This window comes from Gymnogyps californianus, chromosome 21 (assembly GCF_018139145.2).
Source record: "Gymnogyps californianus isolate 813 chromosome 21, ASM1813914v2, whole genome shotgun sequence".
NCBI lineage: Eukaryota > Metazoa > Chordata > Aves > Accipitriformes > Cathartidae > Gymnogyps > Gymnogyps californianus.
The window spans coordinates 2,027,367-2,042,337 of NC_059491.1; positions in this window are offsets into that span (position 1 = coordinate 2,027,367).

Consider the following 14,971-nt stretch of genomic DNA (forward strand, 5'->3'; position numbering starts at 1 on the left):
TGAGTTCCACTAAAAGTACATCTAACTGAGATACTTTTTTGAAGGTTCATTATGGATTAATGGATTCACTTCTTATTTTACCATTGTGAGTATTCAACTGATAACATTGGATTTGAATGAGGAACAAAACACACTTAGGTGAAGTAGTAACTGATCATTTTAGTTGGTCATTTAAGCAGAAAGATCATAGTTCAAATAGACCTACATTAAAATTACTGGCTAAGCAGGATACAAGACAAACAAGATTGGATTTCCAAGATTGGAGCTCATGGAATTGTAGGCAATTTTTTTAACAAAAAAGGTAACAAAAAAGAGCTACTCCTCACATCATAATGTCATAGCTTCAAGCTAACAAAAAGTTGACTGTATGCATAAATTTAATCACATAATAAATGCTTTAATGGATTAAAGTGGTGCATATAACTAAATAGTCTGAGGGGAAAAATTTATTTTGTGCCACTCCATGTTTAAAATGTTTTGTTTGTAATAGTGCTAAAGTTTTCTTTATGGCCTTGATAATTCAGGAGAATACATATTAATACATATTTCTGTAACAGAAATAACTTGAGCATAAATGTTTTGGGATTGTCCTTTAATTGGCAGTACTCAGTTTGATTAATTGAAGTTTTAGGTTCATCAATAGTGAGAAAGTTTGTGATGAGAAAGATTATCTTTTACAGGAATTTATACATTGAAACTCACAAAAAAAAGGGGAGGGTAAATATGGTGATTTATCTTTGGAGTATGCAGGAGGACCAAGCCAAACCTGCATCTTGTCATATGTAGTTGGCCATCTTATAATGTAAGGATTTGGAGCAATTTTATACTTGCTAAAGCAGGGTGCCGGGGAAAAATGTCCTGTTTTCTCCCTACTATTTCTTCATCCAAGAAGCCCTTTTTAGACTATTTGACAAAAGTGAATGTATAACTTAATTCAGGAACAGCATCAGATGACACACAGGCTGTCATATGTTAGTTAAAAAAAAAAAAACGAAAAAGAAAAATAGTTGCCATAACAACTGACTCACCACTTGTATTTCCAAGAGAGAGAATATCTTAAAAGAAAATGGAATAGGTCAGTCACATGCAAGTTAATAGTGTTTTCAGTGAAAAAGCATGAAACATTTCTTTCATGGGTGGCAAGAATGATTCCCCCCCCTTATTCAAGTAAGGTTTTGATATCAGAAATAAGATTATGCTTCTTAGATGATCATGTCGATTACTGGAAGCAGCAGCAAGTACGTTTAAAAAAAAAAAAGAAAACCCCCAACCCTGAATACTTGATTTCTAATCATGTTAGGGAATACTCTGTCTGGAGAGCTGACCAGACAGAATCTGTATTAAACAATGGAATAACAACTCTCTCAGGTGCCTTTTTTTTTAATCTTGAAGACTCAGAACAATCTATTTATGTTTTTGATTCATTGTTGAGGACCTGATTCTGCTCATGTTTGAAGTCAATAGGAGTTTTACCTTTGACATCTGTGTTTGCATGATCAAGACTTAACATGATTTATTTTATATTTTGTGTCAGCTTCTCTGAGCTAACTTCAAAGCCCACTTCCCCATCCATGTTTCTTACTTCTCCACTGAAGCCCTTAGTGCTAAAACTCTTGACAACATCAATAGAGAGGTAGCCTGAGGATCACCAAAGACTTCTTTGAAGACTTGTTAGTAATTTCCACTACAGACAAATATTCTGCTGAAAAAAGGGGTTTGACTCTACCCCCTCTTTCCTGCGGGCAGTGACAAATAAAGAATTTCTGCGAAATCAGATTATTTTAAATCTGGCATTTCATATGTTCTCCTGGGTGGGGGCAAAGGGAAACTGCAGCTATAATTAGGTTTCTCCTCTATTTTATTATTTAGTTCTGTTCTTATCTGGCCTGCGTTTCAGCTAGTAGTTTCTGCTGCTTTTAGCCGATAGATATTTATTGTAATTTTGATCATTTTGTCTGGGATTTTATGTGAACCCATCACTGTAGTAATTACCGTATTTCAAAAGTAAAGAAGCCTGACTTCTCCACATATGACATGGAAAAAGAAATATTAGGTTCTGGACTCACGTAAATTAGAGTCTTCTAAGGAAAAATAATTTTTCATTAGCAACAATATGTAAATCTAGTATCTAAACTGTTTACAGTAACTTTATTTTCTTAACAGTTTCTCTTTAGTTTTCTTAAAGGTCTGAAAAGACACTTATTTGGGTATAGTAACGAGAACCTGTTAGAGCCCACAGTTAGGCATTTCATTGATGTGCATGCAGCCCTTCCTGAGAATCACGTTTTTTAAAATTTTAAAATCACTGTTTTTTAAAAAATAATATTAGAAGGGAAAAGTTTGAGCAGTACCCTGCACGTTTGACAAGAACAAGTATAGGGGTACACTGACTTTGCTGTGCACAACTGTACGTAATCGGAGACTAGAACCAAGTTTCGTGAGCCCCATACAGTTCTCTCTAATACCATCCTTTTCTTTTATGTATTGAGAATGTTTGGTAGCTTTTATTTGCTCTCTTCTCACTTCTTGTGGACCTCTCCCTCTGCTGGAAGAATGTGTCATTTCCAGGTGTTAAAACAATTACTGTGTATGTCCCTAAAAGTAGGAATAGATATAAAATAAAAACTATCACCACTATCCATAATTATTTTTTTGGCTTTGAGGAGGAAAAAGACCAATGAGTGAACCTGCTCTATTGATAAATGACCTAACAGATGATGAAAGGGAAAAAAGAATACTAAAGCTGGGAACTTCAGTTGACTGATACCTTGGGGAAAAAAATTCAGTTCAGAAAAGCAAAGCCATGGTCATCTAAACTCTTCTTTTTTAAACCCATGTGAAACTTTAGATTAATAATTTTGTCAGAGTTCAATGATTTCAATAGTTCATGTGAATGTGGGTTTATAAAATCTGATCTCAAAGATTGTCCTCTGGCAGATAGGTACATTTCTGTTGCTGTTTCATTGCAACAAGGTGAGCTTTTTCACTGAAAGTTAGATACATAGTCACAGAATTGTATAATAAGATAGGTTTATGTTGTTGGAGATATTTGTTTCTTCTTGCTGGACCATCTTTTTTATTTTTGCTGGATTGTGTGCTGCAGCATTTCCTGGTATTAAACAGAGTTCTCTATGCAAGGATTGTACTTTTTGAGGAATGAGTTCCATTGCAGTCAAACTCAGATGTATTTACTCCGCAATCTCAGTCAGCAAAGCCTTTCATAAACCATTTAAAATTTTTTAAAGACAATGAGATTTAAGCATATTTTTACACATTCTGCATGTTGTAGCTTGTGTGGATGAATAATCTCAAGTCCATATTTTACTCAAGGTTTATATTGCAATGAATGTTTAAAAAAAAAAAAAGGAAGGATATGCTAAGCTGGAGTACACTTTCTTGTATTTCTGTAGGGAGAATATTGAAGAAGAGTATAAAGCACTTATAGAGGAGGGTGCAGCCTAGATGGAGGTAAAATAGTAAGGAAGACTGTTGTTAAGTGATTGTTTTGCAGATTATGCCTTTGAGGGGTTTTGTATCGAGGCGTTTGGATTCTTCTTCCTCTAAAAATGATGCAGACTTTGGGTAGGACTGGCATATTTCTTCTTACTTCATTGGTGGAAATGGTTGTGAATTTTTTCAGGCCTTTCATACACAGAGAATCTAAAACAAAACAAACCATTATTGTCTTTTAATTGATCAAATTAAATGTGTTCCAGTCACTCCCATCTTGCATCTTCCTCTACTTCATTCCAAATATTTTGAGACTTTTGCAATGTAGTACTTAAGATTGTATGTGGAGTGAATAACACCTTTGGTAAATATCTGTCTGTGCAGATGGTTTATTCTTCTCTTTTATCTGAACTTCTGAAATAACTGACAATGATCATCTCTCTTTTTCCCTCTTTTTCCCTCTTTTTTTTTTTTTTTTTTTTTTCTTCAAATGAGACTAGCTGGATATGTGCATCCATACTCAGAGAGAGTCTACCTTCTATCTACTACTGCAATGGACCAATCAATGCACTATACATATGTATGAACATATATATACATACATATGTGTATATATATGCAGTGCTTGTTTCTTCTAAAGCATTAGAATTACTTCAGATGGGATTTTACAGTTAGGGCTGACTGAAGAAAAACGCAAGACTAACATCTTGCATTGTGCAGAGTTACAGAGGTAGTTTATAAATTGAAAAAGAACCAGAAATGCAATTGATCCTCATTCAAGAGGAATTCCTCCTTCTCTGGTGCAGGAAAGTAGGATTTAAATCTTTCTCATGTAAAACATACCTGCCTAATAGCCTGTTGTTTTTCAGCACTGAAGAACCAGTGCATGCAGTAGTTGAATGGAGGTATTCTCCATGAACACAGGGAAGCTCAAGGTTCAGTGCGTGTTAACCTTCCCTGTAACCCCTGAAACTCCTCAGCGATCACTATGGAGTATCTCTGACTGTTTTTATGTCTAACCATTTTTCTGTTGGTGGTAATGTCTGGATAATGACAGCTCTGGAACTGAGAGAGTTAGCACTTCTTTGCCTTGCATTGTTCACCCCTACCCTCATACCTTCTCCCCAAAACCCCCCTTTTTTCCTTAAGGGTTTTGCGGTTAGGAGGTTGCTTCTCATCCGTGGTTTTTGTAATCTTAATATTGATTAAAGTATTAATTAATATTCATTAAAATAAGTATGCTATAATATTAGGGAATCTTCTGGGGGGGGAGGAAGAGAAGTCCTATTTGTACAGGTTTGTACCGGAATGTGTATAAAAGTTGGTAACCTGGCTCACCTTTTAGACAAATGTTAGTACACTGGTAGCCTTACAGAAATATGTCTGAAAAGAAGTAATTATGAAAAGCATCTTACAGTACTGTGTTGAAATAGTAGCTAAATCAATTTGTTAGATTCCTCTCTATAATCTCGAATACACATCTGTAATCTCATTTCACAACAACGGGGCAACAAAGTGATGATTAACATGTTTGCTGATTTTGCAATTAGAAACCTTGGGCTAGTCCTAAACATGCTGATTCTATTAGACTTGTAAGGAGTGCTGGAGATGTTGCACTAATTGTGATAAAAGGGGTCCCAGCATGTGTCGAGCACATCCACATTGACTCAATTTAATGAGGCGTCAATTTAGAGTTAGAATCTGACTGTACAAGTCTCTTATGTGCTTTGCTTTACTGCAACTTCTATAGCCTACGATATGTTTCCCAGGTAATTATGGTATTCTGAGACTTGTTAATTATTTTTTTTTTAAAAGATAAATTATTGGGTGGTAAAAGGAATTAAGCTTTCATGTCAAAGTTCTTACTTTGAATTTATCTAGATCCAAAGTTCCTGTATGACCATTTGTCTTCTCAACAAAAACCACAAAGGACAACCTAGATAAAATTTAGACTTCTGAAGTTTGTATTTTTACTGAAGATGCTTCATGCTGATGTCTGTTATACTTCTATGTTCTCATCAAATTTAACGTTTTGATTTAGTACTTTTAATGAGCAGAATTGCTTTGTTTTCATCTGTTCTGCTTGTATCTTCAGTCTAAATGAAACAAAGCTATGATCCTAAGCATTATGAAAAACAGATTTTTTTTTTAATTATTTTTTTTTATTTCCCCTGGTAGTTACACAGAAGTAGAAGCCACTTCTGAAAATATAGATGTTGTGATGTAGTGATGACCTTTTGAGAAAACTGTTTGTTGTTAGAGTTTAGTTGAGTCCAGAAACTTGTAGCATACTTTATTTTGACCACTAAAATGTTCCCCTTTCTAAATCATGCAATAAAATAATTCAGGATTTTCAATCTGACCATATAAAAGGATCATTCTGAGCCCTGATAAGAGTAGTGTTCATTTTAAGCTTAAGAAAATGTAAAAAAAAAAAAAAATTAGTATAAAACGCTTTCCTTTCTTTGGGTCTTTGGTTTGTTTTGTTTTAAACTTTCAGACTGGCTGCTCGGCATTTTGCTTAAAAGAAAAGCCAAGCTCACACATATGGAAGATTGCCAGATACTCTAAACCCTATTTTGGTTAAATTACAGTACCCAGATTTCGGTAACAAAGCACATTGATTTTATATTCAAAAAGATTTTTATATTTAGACTGTTAACCTTTTGTAATTCCCACCCACAGCTTTAAACTGTAGAACATTTTTATGCTAATTGTTGTCAGTAGGGTATCTGCCATGGCCCCTTGGTAATTTAAATCCATTGAATTGTAATGCAGGTGCCGATAATTGCAGAACTGTTATTGTCTGACTGGCTGCAGCATATATGTCTCAAACAATTCTTTTCAAATTGGATTTGAGAACACTTTAAAAAAAAAAAAAACAACCCATATTTGAAGATAACTTTACATCATATTTACAATAAAGAAAAAAACTGGAAGAATTTTTCCTCTCATGTCTAAGACGGTTCTACATACTTGCAGTTTTAAAACAGACTTCACTGTGGCAGATTCTAAGGTTCAACAGCTATTGTGTAGTTTTTAAAATGTCTGTTAGTCCCTTTGGTTTTGGACGTTTATAGGAATTTTTGTCTAGTAGTTTCTGAAAATATGGTTGTTTAGTGTGACATCATAATCCAGTGAACATGACATGGGAGTGGGAGGAAAAAAGAGGGTTTGTGTTCTGAGCCCAGATAATCTGAGTGATATTGGACAGATTACTTCCTTCTAGACCTGCTTTTCTCAGTATAAAATAATGACATTGCTTTTCCTTTAAACATCTCAAAACATTGCGTCTAATCTGAACTATGTTATAGCCAACAAAAATCTGTCCTATAATCTTAATGGGCATATGTGTATGTGTTTTTCTATCCATAAGAAAACTTAATATTCTTTATTTTACTAGGATCTTCATTATATTCTTCATAAGATCTACATAGTGCAGAGTTAATGATTATGCAATAACACTTTGTTTGGAATACACAATATGCTAAAGTGCTGCCTGGGAAAATATTTTAAATACAGAGTAGTCATTACTTTTATTAAATGATTATAATTTTAGTGGCTTTGATGAACCCTCCCTCTGAGTGAAGTCTTTGTTTCCACAGAGTGCTTTAATATGGATGAGAGTCATTCTCACAAGAAAAATCTTTGGTTAACTGAAGTTACTATACAGAGAAAGAAGGTAGATTTAGGGTCAAAAATAGAAGCTTTTTGTAGTCTTCACTATAAGATGTTTCTTTTTTTTTTTTCTTTTCAATTAAAAACACTTGAATTCAATATTAATTTCCAAAGGTGGAATGAAAAAGGTGTTCTAACAGTTTAAAGGCAGTGACCAATAGTAGTGAAAAATCATTGCTGGAAGCTGGAGTTCCAGGTTCCTGACTGGGAGCATGGCTTTCTCAGCAGAACAGATTTCAGGGTTCAGGGTGGGCAGGCTAGTTTTGGCTCTGTCGCTTGCTGTAGAAGTTTTGTTGTGGAGATGTAGTTACGTAACTGTTGCAGTATCTAGTTGTGGTAATAGAGTGATTAACTCCAGTGAGTTTGCATTAAGATACAGAACGCAAGTTCACTGCTGTTTCCTCACGCCCCTTTGTAACTATTTGTCTGGACCTAGTTACTGAAGTTCTAGGGGTCTGGACACTATTTTCTTTTAGCACCCTGAAATAGTTAATCTGGCTTATTTTGAAGCAAAATGAATTAGTATTGCAAATACAAGAAAAAATTCTGTGGAGGTTAAATTACCTAGAGTGTAATATTTCACATCTCTTAGTGAATATTCAGATTTAATTGGCTAAAAACTTCAGTGGTGAATAGCTGATTGGAGTAGAGCTTCTGCTCTGCCGAGGAGTTACTGCTCCTACTGGAAGACTGTCCATTTAATTCGTTTCAGGTCCTGTTGAACATAATATAATAAATCTGTTCTTAAATTATTAAACTAAACTTGTCTGAGGGTCTTTTGAACCAGAGACTTTTTTGTACTCCTGGTGGATAGGTTTATTATCTTTACTATCTTACTCATGTAACTAAGATAGTATGAGCCTGTTGAGATAAATGGGTGCAGCTTTTATTCACATAAACATATACATTCTAACTCATATGGTACTTTAAATCCCTTCTAATGCGTGTTGTCTGTGTATGAAAACTTAAATGCAGCCATTAAGAAGATAGTTTTGGGGAGTAAACCCTGACTGGAATTCTTGTTGACTCAGCCTCCTCGGTTCAGGATTTTGGGGATTCTGTTTACCTGTACTACAATTATACTGGTGCTAGTAACAGTTCTGTTTTCTTACTTCTCGAAGTGTTACAATGCATGAGTGCGCTGAATAAGGTCTTTACCCTGTGGCAAGACAACTCGGGCTCAACAGCATAAACTAAGGATAATATAGAACCCTTAGTTCTTAAATGCTTTGGGTTTTGTCAAATTAACCTAAAACCAAAACCTTGCTCTGACAAACTAGTGGAGTTTTTTGTTAATTAAAGTTAGCTTTGCAAGATACTAATGGAACAGAATTTTCTCACTTAACAGTTGATTTCAATCTTGGTGCCTTCATGGTTTCATGTTTTTCAGCCAGCAGTGAAAGCAAACTATTTGCTAAATATGTTGTCTGTGTTTTACATTAGGGAAGTTTGGGTTTTGCTATTGGAACCATGGAATGTGTTTTCCTTATGGAAACTGGCAGTCTGGCTGTGTGTGGTTTATTTTTATTATACGTAATTTGAACACCATTTTCTACCATTGACTGTATTTTTAAAGCAGCACTGAGATAAATTCACCTAGTAATTGTTTTACAGTGTGTGCATTTGTGTGGTTAAAAAATGGGGTTTGATATAATAGAATACCTGTTTTGGAATGTTAGTAGCTTCCCAGACAGGATTTATGATGAAAAAGAACAAAACTATTTAAGCTGTATCAACAGGCAAGGCATAGATTCCCACCAACTATACTGTGTTATAATACTACCTGTGCAATTTACACCTGATGGAGCCCTTTTAAATGACAGAAATGGACACTGATTTAGCCACTAGGTGTGCCAGGTGTAAATTTTATCCTAGTGGCATCATATTAGATCGATATAAAGGGTTGTCTAGAAATAGGCTTGTCATTCTGAAAGGTTACACTAACAAACTTGGTCACCAAGTATCAAACAGTTACCAGTCCCAAAGGTAATCTACAGCTGAACTGTGACTGGGATTTTGTCATTTCAAAACATTGGCAAAATGTAGCGTTCTTTTAAAAATGTTTTAACCCAAGTGACAGCAGCCTCTCATGTGTTAGCAGCCAGGTGTAGCCACAGACATTGTTTAACATTAGTTTAAGAAGGAGTATTTATATAAAATATGAATATGAACATATATTTATGTAACTAACAATAATGAAATAATTATATTACTGCATATGTTGTTATATAGCTTTTAGCATAAGACCTATTGAAATGTAGTCCTAAGGAAAGAGAAGTTTTGAAACTGAATTAGAAGACCTGAAGCCAGTATTATCACAAGTTGATGCTTACTTCTGTTGGAAGGAGAAAAAAATAAATTATTTGCTTAATTCTAACAGTCGTGATGTTTGCTATGGAAATACAGTTTTATAGTTCCTCAGTTTCACTGTGTTTTGCCCATTTGCTGAGCATTGATAAATGGAATTTGGCAGTAGAGCTAAATTACCTCTTTGAAAATGGCTGGGAATACATGTATTCCCAATGACCAACAGAGGACGTATCTTAGAGAAAAGTATACATATGAAAGAGATGTGACTATACCTGCTTTTGTGTAATGCTCATACGGTGTGTGACAGTCTAAACTGAAGTTTCTGTATCTTGCCCTGCCTCACCTTGAAAGGTCCAAAGTAGGTCATACGAGGTGCTGAGAACTGAGTTGTCCTTAGCTGTAATAGAAAGTAAGCGTGGCTGTCAACTTTTCTTGTCATATCACATGGAGAAGACAATGTTAATCGGTTGTTCTCCTTAGGTGTTGATAATCCTGTAATGCGGTTTAATAATCTTTCTTGGTTTTAAGCTTTTATAGCAATGATTAGTACCATAGCAACAGTTGGTTCCATTTGCAGTCATAGTACTTAGAGTACTAAAGCTTCGTAAAATCCAGCCTGGATTTGTAATGTTCGGGTGGCTAAAGACACCAGTATTTGTTTATGGAGATATTCCTTCTGACTAGATTCCAAAATAATGCTTCTTGTGTTATTCTTATGTTGATTCCTACTGTGTACCAGATTCAAGATGTTTACCAGCAAAAGCCATTTCTCAAGGAAATTCAGTTGGTACCAGAACACTCTATGGGAAATGGAGACAAACATCAGTACTCTATTAAGGCAGCAGAAAAAAACATTAAATGTACAATAGTCTTTTGGAATAGAAAGTACTGGTAACTGGCTGAGGTGCAGTACAGAATGTACAAACCTGTCTCAAAACAAGTCTTAAATAGGAGAATGTCTCTTAATAGGGACACTCACAGAACAGACACTTGACCAATGTTGGTTACATTGCTTAGAATACTAGGGAAGAATTTTTAAGTACTGCAGCAGTGATTGTAGTATAAGAACCTATATAGAATAGGCAAATCTAGAAGAGAAATTCCAGTAGAATGTTCTTTCATGCATTCATGAGTCTGCAGGTGGAACAAACAGTGCTTTTCTTTCAGAATACTCTTTAAAGAGCACTGAGCAAAGACAAATCTGCCCTTTAGAAACAGCACACTTAGTGTTACAGAATAGGGAAGGAAGAAAATCCACATTGGCTCCTCTCTTGCTGTAGTATAATTTTTTATTTGAATTTGCAGAGTTAACATCTATTTTGTATGAGCCTCCTCTTTGCAAAGCACTTGGGAAGATTCAGAAGAGTTACGTACGTAGCCTCTTTGAAACTTCCTTTGCACTCTTGAGTGATATGGAACACCCTGAATATGAATGCCCTAAAATCCTAAGAGATCCTAACCCCCTAAAAGATTAGACTCTGTGTCCTGTTTCTTGGATGCATGGTATATCGTATTTTTTGGTTACAGAAGTTAATCTGCAGTCTGTAATGGAATTTTCAGAGCGCTCTTTTTTTAAGCATGTAAGTGCTAATGACTTTCAGTATGGTATCTACAAAGAAATTGGAAGTGTCACTGTAGCATAGGTATGTGTTCTAGCCTTAATCAGGCTGTATCAAAAACTACGGTAATGAAAATGAATAAGAGTGGGCTAATAAACTGCCAGTGTTCCTTGTAAATTCTTTCCACTTACACACAACTCTTTCACTGCTATTGTTACCATACTGGCAAGGGAGACCAAAGTTTTTTTGCTACAAAGAGATTGACAGTTATACTACGGCCATACTGTGAGAGTTCTAGCATCACAACTACTGTTAAGTGCTTAACTACTGCAATTGTGTTGTCAAAATATTTTTTTATACTTTAAATTCTGTCCATCGAGGCTGCTGAAAGGAGCAGTCTTGCCTTGCTGTTTCAGACATGGACTAGATAACTTTTTCTTTCAGGTTCTGTTATCTATGCTGAACTAAGTGGTGCAAGACTCATTTAACAGAAGTTCATGTGAAAGAGATCCTTTAACGTACTCCTTTCTGCCATTTTATTTCATGCATGCTATAAATGAAATAGATTCAAATACTGGTTTTGTTTGTATACACGTTTTGCATATACTAATGTGTTTATACATGCACTCATACTTTTTTGAAGTTTGGCCTATGTAGCAATACTAATGTGATCATAAATTAATACATGTTTGCTTATATACTAATATTCGGCTGAATGCATTATTGTAGATATATCGCACTTGATAATTTTCTTTGGGATCAGTATAGTAGTGAAATAGTCCTCAGTAACTTGAGTTAATATTAGTTTATGTAACAAAAGTTAAATATATTTTGCTTTCTGCTGAATAGATTATCTTTCCTCTTTTTTTTTTTCCTTAATGAACAAAGCTCTTTGGTGAATTGACTCTGACATTAAAGACTAATGCAGTGTGTCTGGTCACCTTTAAATGAAACGTCTATTACCCCTAGGACCAATAACTCTTTATTTTTAAAAAAGTTCAGTTAAATGAGGATGATATTATGGCATTTAGTCTGCTACAAACAGATAATAACTATTCGCATGATGTTAACAAATGTTACATCTGCAGCTGTAGGGTTACTGCCTTGTCATCCTTACTGAGGGTTGTTCACTACCAATATTTTTTCCTTCTTTTCCCCAACCACCCCCCCGCCCCCAACTTCTGGCTTGATGTCCTACACAAGTGATTAGTGTGCTGTAATTGAATTGGCTGTAAAAAGATAATTAATTGATATTTCACTCCCAGAGAGGTCAAGCTGCCCTATCTTGAATGGTTGTTATGAAAATAGTCATCCTGCTGGCCCTTATCCCTCGAAGGTGGCACATGATCTTTGTCTTGCTGATAGTAATAATTGTTGTAATTAAAATTAACATGAAGGGGGTATTTAAGGAGTGATTCTCTGATTTGGATGCTTTAGCTTCACTTTGAAAGCACATGAAACTGGAATTTATAAACTTTATTAGGTAGTTGTCTGGGTAGGATGTTTTTAATGCCTGGCACAATACTGTCTCATTTGCTGTCTAAACCTATTTTGTGTCATATTACCAGTAATGTGGGACAACACAAATATGACTGTAGATGTGTAAGGTTTCCGAGATGAGTAATGTGAAATCCTGTCAGGCAACTTGAAACCATTGATCTTAAACACCTTTCTTTGAACAGTTGCTTATTGTGAGATTATTTCAGCTAAAGAATGGCGTGAAGAAATTTGTAATAAATGGATTGTTTACATGTAGGACTTCCACTGATGTTTACGAGGCCCTTAAATAAACAAGGGAGCAAAATTCTACAAGTGACTCTCTTGGAAAAGGTGGGAAGACTTTATAAATAAAGGTGGGAGTTGGGTTCACTGTCTCCTACAGAAGGCGTATTTAATTATTTGCTTTGTGTACTGACAACTGTATTAGAGAAGGATTAGGTGATGCAGTAAGTCTTCTGTAGGCCTAACAACTATGGCACTCTTTAAAGACTATTCACAACTGTAGACTTAATGACAATTAAGTCAATAATTATGATTTTGCCATTCCTAGTAAGCCAGGTATGTACTGTTACTTGCCTGTGCATCAGTGTAGGGCGACTTGCTCAAGGTCATACAATCAATTAGGGCGTGAATTCAAGAGTTCTTTGTTTCTAGTGCTTCCTCAGATCACAAGACTGTAGCAAGTGTAGTCTTTACTTGTTACTGTATCTTGACATTCACTGTGCGAATAAATAGGTTATGGGCAAACCTCTTGAAGGCTCCTGTCAAACAGGAAAACATTTGCACTAGAAATGTTCATCTCTTCTTTCTTCCCTAAAGGGTCACTGATGTTCCTTCTCTGCACTGTTAAAGAAGAAGAGTTGAATGGGATCCCTTATTTTTTTAACTTGATTTCCCATCCCTGATGACAGTTACAGTAGCCTTGTGACTATAGTGCACTGCTGAAAGTATCTTCTCAGTGTTAAATGTTTTCTTCGAAACTGTGTGGCACAAGAGCTATCAATTAATAATAATAATTTTAAAAAAAGGTTAAATTTAGTGACACAGGAACCTTTCTGAAACTGTTAGTGCATTAAGAACCTGGAGTTATTCTGTAAGCAGTGTGGTTCTCATTCATTGCCCAGAAAATAAATACTGCTACTACAGCAAAAGCTAATGGAGGGAAAGATGTTATTTAATGTCCTTGCAGAGGCAGACTTAACTTTTATCTTGCTGTATAATAATAAAGTTGTGGCACTGTGGAGATAACTACAGCGTTCACAACTAGAAATGTCTTGCTTTAAGGTATTCTAGCTAGGATAAAGTATTTCAGTTAGAATATTATCTTTCTTTCACACTTCACCCCACAGAATTTGAGACAAACACTACTATTTTTAGGTTTTGTCCTGAATTATTCAGCAACAGCTTTCCAACACAAAATATCCCTGCCAGCATGGGAAATTACCTACCAAAGCATTCTCCTGTCTTCTGGTTTGTATTATGAAATGCTTTTTCAAGTTTCCACTCATTAAGAACGTGACCAAAACAGCCTTCTTGCAGGTTTTGCAGGGAACAGAAGTTATTTAATTGTGAAGTCTGATTTCCTGCAGGGGGGGTTGATATAAAATTATCATGAGTAACTGCAGTGTTATGTAATTGTTCGCTATGTTGGTTGTGACAAAGACTATACAAGATGGCATCAGTTCTGTTACACCTGAATGAAAAGAGGAAAAAACCCCTATTTTGTATAATACTGTCAACATAATTTCTCAGGCTTTGCAGTACTTCTTACAGTGGGATCCTGAAGAATATTTCAGAAAAGGAAGAAAAGTAAAAGCTATTAAACTTCTATCTACGTCAGCCTTAATGCAAAATACTGTATTTGCATGGGTACGATACACTAAAATGAAGAAAACAATGGTGCAGGCATTTAAAAATTCCAGAAAATAGTCCAGAAAATAACTTGGTGTACTAACTGAAGGCTTGAAACTGTATTGGGAAAATTCTGGGGGAAAGCCTAGATACTATTGTTCGAACTGAGAAAGTGAGATGTGCCCATTCCGAAAGTTCGGGTATAGATAAGATAACTATTTACTTCACTCCTCCCAGTAAGATTTTAATTCTAAAAAGGAAGAGCAGATAAGAGTTTCAGATCAGACAATTTGATACAACTTCTGGTTTCAAATTCTTTTCACTGTGTTGTACATTCTGGCTTTTATCTTTTTTATGATTTGGCTTGAATTACTGTAGGGGATGCTAATAGTTTAGTGACCAGGATCCAATTTTGTTTACAGAAATAAATAATAGGAAATCATGAGAGAATCTTAATATATGTAAATCAAAATCCACCATATTCAAGTGCTTATGATTTTGCATTTGTTCTTAACTTATGAATGCAAAGGAAAACACTAGCACATCATAAATTACACCATTTTTGGCACTTAAGCACTACAGAAATACTTCTTTTTCCCTTTTTTTTTTCCCTGTAGAAAGGA